The sequence below is a fragment of the Myzus persicae genome, unplaced genomic scaffold (genome assembly GCF_001856785.1).
Source record: "Myzus persicae strain clone G006 unplaced genomic scaffold, MPER_G0061.0, whole genome shotgun sequence".
In the NCBI taxonomy this organism is placed as follows: Eukaryota; Metazoa; Arthropoda; class Insecta; order Hemiptera; family Aphididae; genus Myzus; species Myzus persicae.
In genome coordinates, this window is record NW_019104022.1 from 735,264 (window position 1) to 745,884 (window position 10,621).

The following is a 10,621-nucleotide window of genomic DNA, read 5'->3' on the forward strand; positions in this document are numbered from 1 at the left end:
AATACAAAGTAAATTATAAATAAAATACCTACTAATAATCGAACCAAGAAATTTTTTTAAGAGTTTTCATGTAAGAGTTTCCAAAGTTTTCATGCGTTCAATAAATATTAGAAAATAATTCAACGTCCACGCTGTTTATAAATGTATGTATGACCTTGGTGAACATTAGTTTGACTTGTGGTCAATGTTTTCTAATATTACATTTTTAGTATCATATCCTATGCCAACAAAATGTATACTCAGTACTCACTATAACAGCTGTAAGAGTTCGTAATTTGTTTTTATTCTAAATCTGGTATACATTACTAAGTTGTATTCTTTTAAACAAACCAGATGACTTAGTACGTCATGCTTTAATAGGCTATAGGTGTATACATTAAATACCCTGCAAAGAGCGTTTTGCTAAGTTATCTCGCGCTCAGTTAAAGCTTCTTCAGTACTATATCAACATCCAGTAACTGATGCATATAGTTGTATCTATACCTAGTCTATAACAGGAATTGCATAAACACTTATTTTTATTCATATAATATTATCAATATGCCCGTTTGCATTCAGTCGTGCTCTTTGTATACGAAGCCTCGAACTTGCTGCATTTCTTAAAGTTTTTCTCCCGACACTCAGTATACGACAATAACAAACATTGTTCTCTATTCAGTCGTTGAATACACCAGTAACGTGTACTTATGCATTTATTTATTGATTTCGTAAACGACATAAACGCAGTTCATAATATAATATGGCACGATTACGTTTCGCTTTAATAACACTTCCACGTGCAATTGCTAAAAACGATTCCGCGCAGTACCCGTTGAAAATCGTGCGTGACATTGTGCACTTGTACTATAACAATATTATGGACCATACTATTATACCATGTGTTAATATGTGTATATATTTTTGATTACAATGTCTAGAACGACCCTGAATGAAGATGTAAAATAACATACAACCACTGTTTACCTACATTCGATAGAATAATTGATTTTTTTTTTAATTCTCAGCTAGAATGATGAGTTGGAACAATGAATAAATTACATCGTGCCTATTACAGTTATTTCTCTATTCTAGTTGGTACTAATGTACTACAATAACGTTTTCAGACTTCTTATACTATAAACACTAAAATAATAATAAAATAAAATAATGATCGATTTTTATTTAATAATCATTATTTTATTTTGATAGGTAATAGCATAGAGTAGGTATAGACGATATATAATAGGCATAGATTTTTTGATTGGTAGCCGGTAGGTACCTATATTAAATTGTCTGTAAGACTGTAACCAAACATTTATTAACACCTAGCGATGTATGTAGGTACTACGCCTTAAGAATTACAAGAACTACAAAATCATATAATAATAAAAACTAACAATAATAACTTTATTACAGAAATATAAAATATAGGTACTACCTTAAAGTTAGAAATGTAAAATAAAGGTATAAACCCTTTGCACTTGTTATAGGTACCTATATAATAATATTTCAAAACTGAAAATCTATTAAAAAAAAAGTACCACAATTATTAGTGTGTGGAAAATACAATATTTAGTTAGATACTTCTTGCATTCATAAAAATACAGGAGATTAATCAGATAGAAAAGTTCTTCAAGGAAAATTATTTACAGAATATCCTCTGTGAGTTTTTTTTTATAAACGATAAAATATCATCTACTGTTTATAATAAAACATGATTTCCATTTATAAGAATGGAAATAAAAATCCCGATGTGTTTGGTATTTTTGGTAAAATTTTAAGTATTGTAATATTATGGTAATTTTAAGATTTCAAGCTGCATTGCTTGCCTTATTATTATTCATCTATTATATTTAAAAGGAAAATAATTTATTACAAATATGAAAACTATTGAATACGGCATAGGCAATTCAAATTTGTTTAATTCAACCCATTGTTATTTGTTTTACTTTTTAACTAACTTGATATGTGTAGGTACCTATATAAAACCACAGATATATCAATAACTAGTGATTACTAATGACAGTGAATACTGAATAATTGTCTTATTTAGTAGCACGTACAGAATAAATTATAAAATTTTCGATAGCTAAATAATTATGTAAAAGTTATAAATGTGATTTGTAATCTATTAAAGGTATCCGAAAAGATGAAATTATATATTACAGCACTCGCTTGATATTTTAATAACTGCCCTACTTTAACGACCACAATGAACAAATGAAAGGAAAACCACTTCGTGTCCAATATAGAACACAATAATTTTAACTATTTAGCAATGATTTAAAATAAATTCAATTTCAATAATTATCAATTGAATGTATTAGCAACACATTTTTAATAATCTATGTCATTGCCGTATTAAATTTAAAAGACAGATTTTCAGACATTTTTTGCAACTATGATTTAAATTTTTTATTTAAAACAGGTATTTTATAATTTCACACTAGGTCAATGCACATACGCAATATGTAATGTATCCTCTGCACGGATAATGATTTTATTCTACCATCCAATTATTAATTATAAAAGTCGAGATAATCATTTTTAGGTACTTACTACCTACCAATTATTATATTAACCAATAGTCTGTAAGCAAATTTCATTCAAATCATAGTAAAAACGGGCAATTTATGCTAAAACGCTCTGATATTTCATAATTGTGTAGGTATCTAAAATCCAAATATTAATTAAATTATGTAGGTATCTCATGGGTTTAATACTAACCTATACTTAAAAAAAGATTTTAAAATAGCTACGTAAGTCTTATCCAGTAAATAAATGCCTGATTGGAGGATATGATATATAATTAATTAGATATCTAAGTTTAATAAAAATATTATATTATTTTTCACGCGAAATAGTTCTAATATAAAATATAAAACAATAATAAACATAGCTAAATAGCTTAGGTAGCACTATTTCAATGATTTAATAGTGGGAATATGTATGATAAATTACATACAGATACAATTATACATATAACATATTCTTTTTTATCAAAAAGGAACTGCATTTTTAAGTTCAATACCATAGGGAAAATAATAAGTGCTAATCATAACACCAAACTTAAAGTTCTTTAAATTTACACGAAAATGGCAATGACATGCTTCTATTTTTGAATTGTTGATATTAATTTCGTAAATATTCTCATCGTGATTTAATATAATATAATAATATTTTGTACACATAAGTTAATTTATTACATAAGCATGAAGTCGTGTGGATTAAGTTGCAATCATAAAATTTGATATACAAATTGCAACAAAATATCCTTTGACCTTACGTTGACATTTTCCCCGTTACAACGAAAAAAGAAAAATCGCCGTTAAAGTGTTTTTATTTCGCGTATAATACTTTAATAATTATATAATGACTGTGTTATTTCACTTCTCTTAGTTCAGGGTCATCTCTAACAATGATTTTGAGAGCAACAAACAACTCATGTTTGTACGTCATGCACGACTATTAACGTTGTATATTATATTATATTGAGTGTATCATCGGCAGTAACATCGATAGTATTACGTGATAATGACTCCAGATTTTTAGGTTTTTTTTAAACAAAAATATACCTATTATTATGTTTCATTATCACCAAGAAGAGAGAACTGTTCACATAATATATACTATAAAGTATATTATACTTTATTTATATGGTAGGTACAACCGTTATAACTGCAGTAGCTGTATAGGGTTTAGGTTAACCAGTTGCCAATTTATCTTTTTTATCGTATTACTTTATCAAGGATGAGAAATTAAATAATGCTTTGACCAAAAAACTAAAATATGAAAAATGTGCAAAAATATTTTAAAAGTTACCTACATTTCTAATTTCTAATAAGACTAACTAAACAAACTTAAACTAAAACAAACTAACAAATAATGGATAATTCTATAAAAAGCTACACCAATAAATTACATTTTATGTTTCTAGAAATCACATCATGACAGACATGAGTTAATCATTTAATTACCTATTTATGTATTATTAAAAACTCAATTTCCTAAAAATAAGCACATTAACCGATTTCAAACGAAACATTACTAATAAAATAACAATAATTAATAAAAACTAGAAGTCCTTTTAAAAATTAAAAATACACACAACTCATAGAGACATTCAAAATTCCCATATAAAATTTAAAAAAATAAACGTAATAGAGGTCACTTTTCTAAATGGTGCAAAGAATATGTTGAGTGTATCATCCCGTCATTATGTATAGCCAGTATAACTGTAATATCTATATGACTGTACAGTGTACACTGTACATATATAGGTAACTGTAATGTGATGTGTTGTGAATTCAATGATAAATCATACATAAAACGATCCTAAACAAAGGAGACGGATGTATCTATTTCTAAGGATAATTTATGTTGTACTATATTTGTAGGACTTTTTTCTTAATTTGGTAGGTTGAACGAATTGTTGCCAAATACATAGGCTATATAAATTAAGTCAATACCACTGTGCCGTATAAACACTATAATAGAGTGAACAAGTTCGTGGTATAAATAGCTTAAAATCTTTCTACATTTTCATTCATTTAATTGTGTATAGAAAGTTATGATATAAGTATAATGTAATATTTCAACTTACTGCGACTAATATATTTTAAATTATAACAAGATAACTTTTTTTCATTAAAATAAAATGTTCCTGACTTAATGCGGTCATCTAAACTTAATGTTATCAGAATTATACTTATATAAATATTCCCGTTGTGTCTTGAGAGTTTTTCCAAAACTGAATAAGTATACAGAGAATTTCCAAATTTTTAGTTTTTCGACCTCTAAAAGTACTAACTAGAAAACATTTTCTACAAAAAAAAAATCTCAATGTTGAATATTGGAGTACATTTTCTGGTGACATTAAAGTGAATGTGTAAAACCAATATTATACACGTAGTCTATATTAATAGTATATTCTATACTCGCTCAGCTCCAAATCTAGAAAACAAATCATTTTTTAAGGTAAAACCGACATATTCCTCGCTTCATTCACATTCTATTATTACAAGTTACAAATTGTGTAGCTACATGTAGTAGTGTCTATTTTTTTTTTATAGTTGTACCAAACATTTTAAGACAAAATTAATAAGTTGTGGTTTTTATTTAATATGTTTAATATATATACATATTATATTGTGACATTGTGTCTAAAAGACATTTACCAATTTCCATAAGTTGTAACAGTTGTAGGTAAGTTATAGAATATTAACTATAATATATTTTATATGTTTATAGTCTATAATTCTTTTTAACTAAACTACCAAACTGTTACACTAAAAATTTTAAATAACGTTATATATGAATGTATATTTGTATAGTCGGATTTAAATATTATAGTATACCTATAGACGTATAAAATTAATTTTGATACATAACAAGTGGGCGTGTATATTATATTGTGTACATTTTATAGCTTTACACAGTTAACTACAATAAAGGGTAAATAATTAAATTTTATAAATTAAAATTGTACTATACAAACCATTTATCACACCTGCAATGTGCAAAATAATGTGGGTGCTTTTACGCTTCTGATTGTAAAACGGATTTCGGCGTTTAAACTGCCACATTGGCAAATAAAATAACAAAAACACAGACAAATAATAACACACATGAAGAATACGCACCACGCCCGCTGTTCACGAAGGTCGCGGTCATTGCGGCGCAACTTCATCGTTGGTCCCTATATGGAAACTTGCTTCCCCTCGACAGTCAGCACTAACTATCGCCATATCCTTTGTCGAGCGAGTGTTGTCTGAGAATTCAAATTTTTTCCGTTAAATTCCGAGTCATACGGGTACAGTCCACCTACGTGTAACAACGTTTTATTTTTGCGTTTGGTGCAGCCGAGTTATGTCATAAAATAGTGTGTGGTTATTATTTTATTTTTAAGAGGTCACTCAATAGTCAATAGTTCCGTTAACTAAGACACTCTTATTGGCTCCAGGGCTCTTTCGGTAAGTATATATATTTATATGCAAAAGGTTATCGAGATTATAAAACAATACAATTGCAAAAACGTGCAATAAGGTATTCACTCCCTAAAGTTTATGCCGATACTATTGAATAAATCGAGCGTAACAAATAGCCTACAGGTCGTATTATTATAGTCTTCATTAATTCAAACTTTTATTGCACTTTTTTGTGTTTGTTAATAGTTTTAATAGAAATAATTACTTTGAAAATTGACACATTTACTTTATGGTAAATGTATTGTTGGTTAATTTTTTGTATTTAACTTTCAGGAATACTAAATACTGATATCGATACATACTTATTCTATATAATGTATAACCATAACCTTATGCACATTTATGTAATAGTGTAATACATATTATATATATATATAATATAAGTACCTATGTAATATGTTTGATGTAATGATGTATAATTTCATATATTATGGATACCAACTTTATGTCACTAAGTTTTTTATTAGGTGTTTCAAATTACCGAACAATGATCATAAGTACGTAGTATATTGATTATGTATTTAATTTATTGTTATCGTATTGCTAAATTATACATTTGTCTATATAACGACAAATTGTTTTTTATGAAAGATAATTATCTTATAAAAAGGATATTGATCCAGCTTTAACTATTTTTATAAATATTTTCGAATAATATGATATCATATAGATAGATATAATTATCATTATGTGATAAACATATAATTCAATTTTAAATTTATTTCGATCTTCTTCATACAAATTTTTAAATCGTTGATTATAAATAGGTACTAGTGTTTTATAATTGTATTTATCATAAACCCTTTTGTTCTTAAATAAAAATATTAACTATCAAAAAAGGAAAGTTGGGAACAATAAGAATTGATTTGACCAAATGACTCATAATACTCATGACAAATGCGATATGCACTATATTATATTGTATACTATATATAACAAAATATATACTAACAAAAAGGATTTTAGTACCTATAGTGCCTTTATATCATATACCTCACTATAAACTAAAAAGACTAGGGTCGACTTCATTATTATATTTGACCATAGCTATAAACGAAGAAACGAAACTTCAAATATATAAACTCAAGGTCTATTCATATTTGTTTTAATATAAAATAGTTCTGTTAAATTCTAAAGCCTACAACTACTATAAGGTATAAGGAGTAGATAATAAAATATATGAATATGTGAAGTGGTGAAATATTAGTAGTTTAACTCAATACTATAGGATGAAGATAAAATTCGAAAGTCGAAAGCGTACCTATAGTTTATATTGTAATGCGAGAGTGAGTCAATAATTAACCTGTTGGCTGTTACTTACAGATTCATTTGAGTTTAGTATAAAGTTTAAGTGTTTAAAAATTAAAATAATAAATTGTGTTAGGTACATACCTACGACAGGGGTAAGCCCTCTCTACATTTATGGAGAATATACGAGAATAATAAAACAACATCAATATAAATTGTATTATCACTGTGTTTCATGTTATAAGTTGATGGTTGTGTGCGCGGAGGTGGACTGGCATTCCAGAATGTGATAGGTATTCTCTTCACCTATAATAAGTGCATGTGCATTGTTTACACGATCACTTTATTGTTACAAAAATAGATGACTCGTTTGCCTTTGCGTCTCAGTGTCATTTATAATGTCAGTAATCCGAAAAAAAAAATGTATAATTTATCATTATACTTATAGAATTTACCTAGCAATGACTATCATTACTATTATTATTATTTTAAATATTATTAATACAATATAGCTTATATATATTTGGTAGGTACAGCCAGTAGATACTATGTGTATTTTTTCACCGAAAATGTTTCATGATTATAAAATCAGAATGGTTATAATAATAGTGGTCTAGGTTTAGTTATAGAACTATTGAACTATTATTTAAAATCCTTAAAGAAATTAACGTTTTAAAGATGATAGTGAAAATAAGTTTTCTTCTTTGTGAATAAAATTCACATATCTAAATCTGTACATCATGATTCACGGTTTAAATTTAATTTATTTAAACTTTAAAATATTCGGTATATCTTAAACCATGGTATACATAATCTACAAGTATCTTCTAGAATATTGAGTATTGGTGTTAGTGGTTACAAATGTATAACTTACCATCATATTATGTTCAACTACACGTATAATACATGACTACGCGTCTACACCACATAAAGTTATAACTCTAAAATATTGAGTTCATCAATTACGTACATTGTACATACATAAATTACTCTTCAAAATTAGTTTTATTGGATCAGCTTACGTATACTGACGTATTGTTAATTTAATTTCTACAGTGAATGAGTAACTGTACACGAGTATGGTTTAATTGAAAACATATAAGTATTCAAAATCAAATAATTTCAATATATTAATAAGCGTTATTATAATAATATTGTGTTTGGACGACCGGTTGTAAATACGATACTTGACAAGTAGGCGCGTGGGCAATACTCGATGACTGTGGGTTTGTAAAATGGAAAAAGGGTTCTCCTACGTCTCAACTTGTTGATCGTTACATTATTTTTTACCAGGAGAAAGTCGGCTATTAGCGTAATAGATCAATGTAGGTATCAATTATTTTGGCACACATAGCCGGGAGACCAATGACCCACAAGATAGGTATAGGTACTGGTTATAAGAATTAAATATTTTCATCATTAAATTAATTGATCCAAGACTATTAAATAGTCTACATTTTTGTCTATTGCAGACTTCAGGGTTACGAAGTTTCAGGAATTGAAAATTAAAATGACGAGAACAAATACAAATTTCTTGCGAGTTTCCATAAATTACTTTGAACTCGAAATTAATCACAAAAACAGAACAATGATTGTCTACATTTAATTATTTGAATACTTCATACTATTTATCATATATTCATATGCCACTCATACAACTGTAAAGCGTAAACATAACATTAATTTATCTGAAGAGAAAAGTTTTACACTAATCGTATATTTTTATATTTAACATTCATTGGTGTCTACTTAATTTTGTTTCAGAAAAACATTTTGCTTAGAAGTATAATGTATATTATATAGTATATACCCATTATATTTTCTTCATATTATTAATTTCATTACAAAATAGCTTATTTATGTATTCATCTAAAAAAAATCAAAGATCATTGGGTAAACTATATTTTTCAGATTGTTTAATATATTAAGCTCAAATTCATATGTACTTTTAAAAAAGCTTAACCTCTTATTTACACCGTACCATATTAGATTATTATGTTATTATGATAATATAATATTATTCTCTTTGTGTTTGCTTTACAATTTATGAATATATTAAATTTAAATAGAAAATACAAACAGCCCATTAAGAATAATAAAACGATTAGTTATAAATTATAACTAATATGTAATAATATTTTATATTAGGTACCTAGTGAACATGAAGGATTTAATATTATCTTAAGATAATTTTAAAAGGGTAAAATAACAAGTACTAATTATATAATACATTTGTCATTATCTATAATAGCGTAATTAAGATATAATTTGATTCTTAATATAGGTAGGCTTTGATTATATTATTATGGAGTATAAACATTCTAAACACAATATTCAGATAAAATACGTCAGATAGTTATTACTTATTAGTTATTTCTAATAAGTGACTAATAATTATTGAATACCAAGTCGTAAGTCACCATGGTAACTTTAAAAAAATGTACACATTTATTGAACATTTATTTGTTTATTGTTCACTCTATATTTATAATAGTTTAATAGACAGTAACTAAATAGTGCTTAAAATGAAAAATATGCCCCATATCGAAGGAACATTATAGCCACCTGCCCGGAAGTAGTATATTTTATGATGGATATTTCTATAAATTATATACTTCCTACATCAAAGTATTCACTGAACCATTTTGAAACGTATTAATTTTAGTTACATATTAAAGCTATTGCTGCTGTAAGTTATATTTAAAAAGCAAACAATATTGCATAAGATTTGGCTATTGGACATCTTACAATTTTTATGATGCAAGTTAAATACCCTATTATTATTATTTTTGTTATTATTTTTACAGTTTGAACAGGACCGTATTTATCTTTTACTTGCGTAATCAATTTACCAAATAATAGTAAATTAGTTACTTAAAAGGGACCGGGGGCGGCTCCAGAGACATGGTCTGGGGAGGGGGGGGAGTCAGAATTTACAGAAAACTGTCAATAGTATAATATGTTTTTTTTGTAATTTTGTTTTTAAAAGTTTACAATTTTTTAGAAACACAGTCTTGGGAGGTGGCCGTGGCCCCTAGGGACCCCCTGAAAGATATCTTCATTACATATTAAACACAACATCTTAACCAAACACTAGCTATAACGAAAAACGATTGAACTAGAGATAAGCAAGCTAAAGCGAATAACAATCCTTTTCGAAGATAGTCTGATTGCAAATTAATTATTTAGTATTAGGGTACTTCTAATGTACTTATTGTACCTATAACTCTATACGATGGTTTGATGGAACATGAATAGTTTAGACATAAATAGTTTTATATAATACTGAAATATAAATTAAATTCAATGTAACAACTAACAACACACAAGTATAAAATATACACAGTAATATGTTATTAGTACACAGTACACGCACACTAAACAGTAATTTACAAAAAATTGAATAT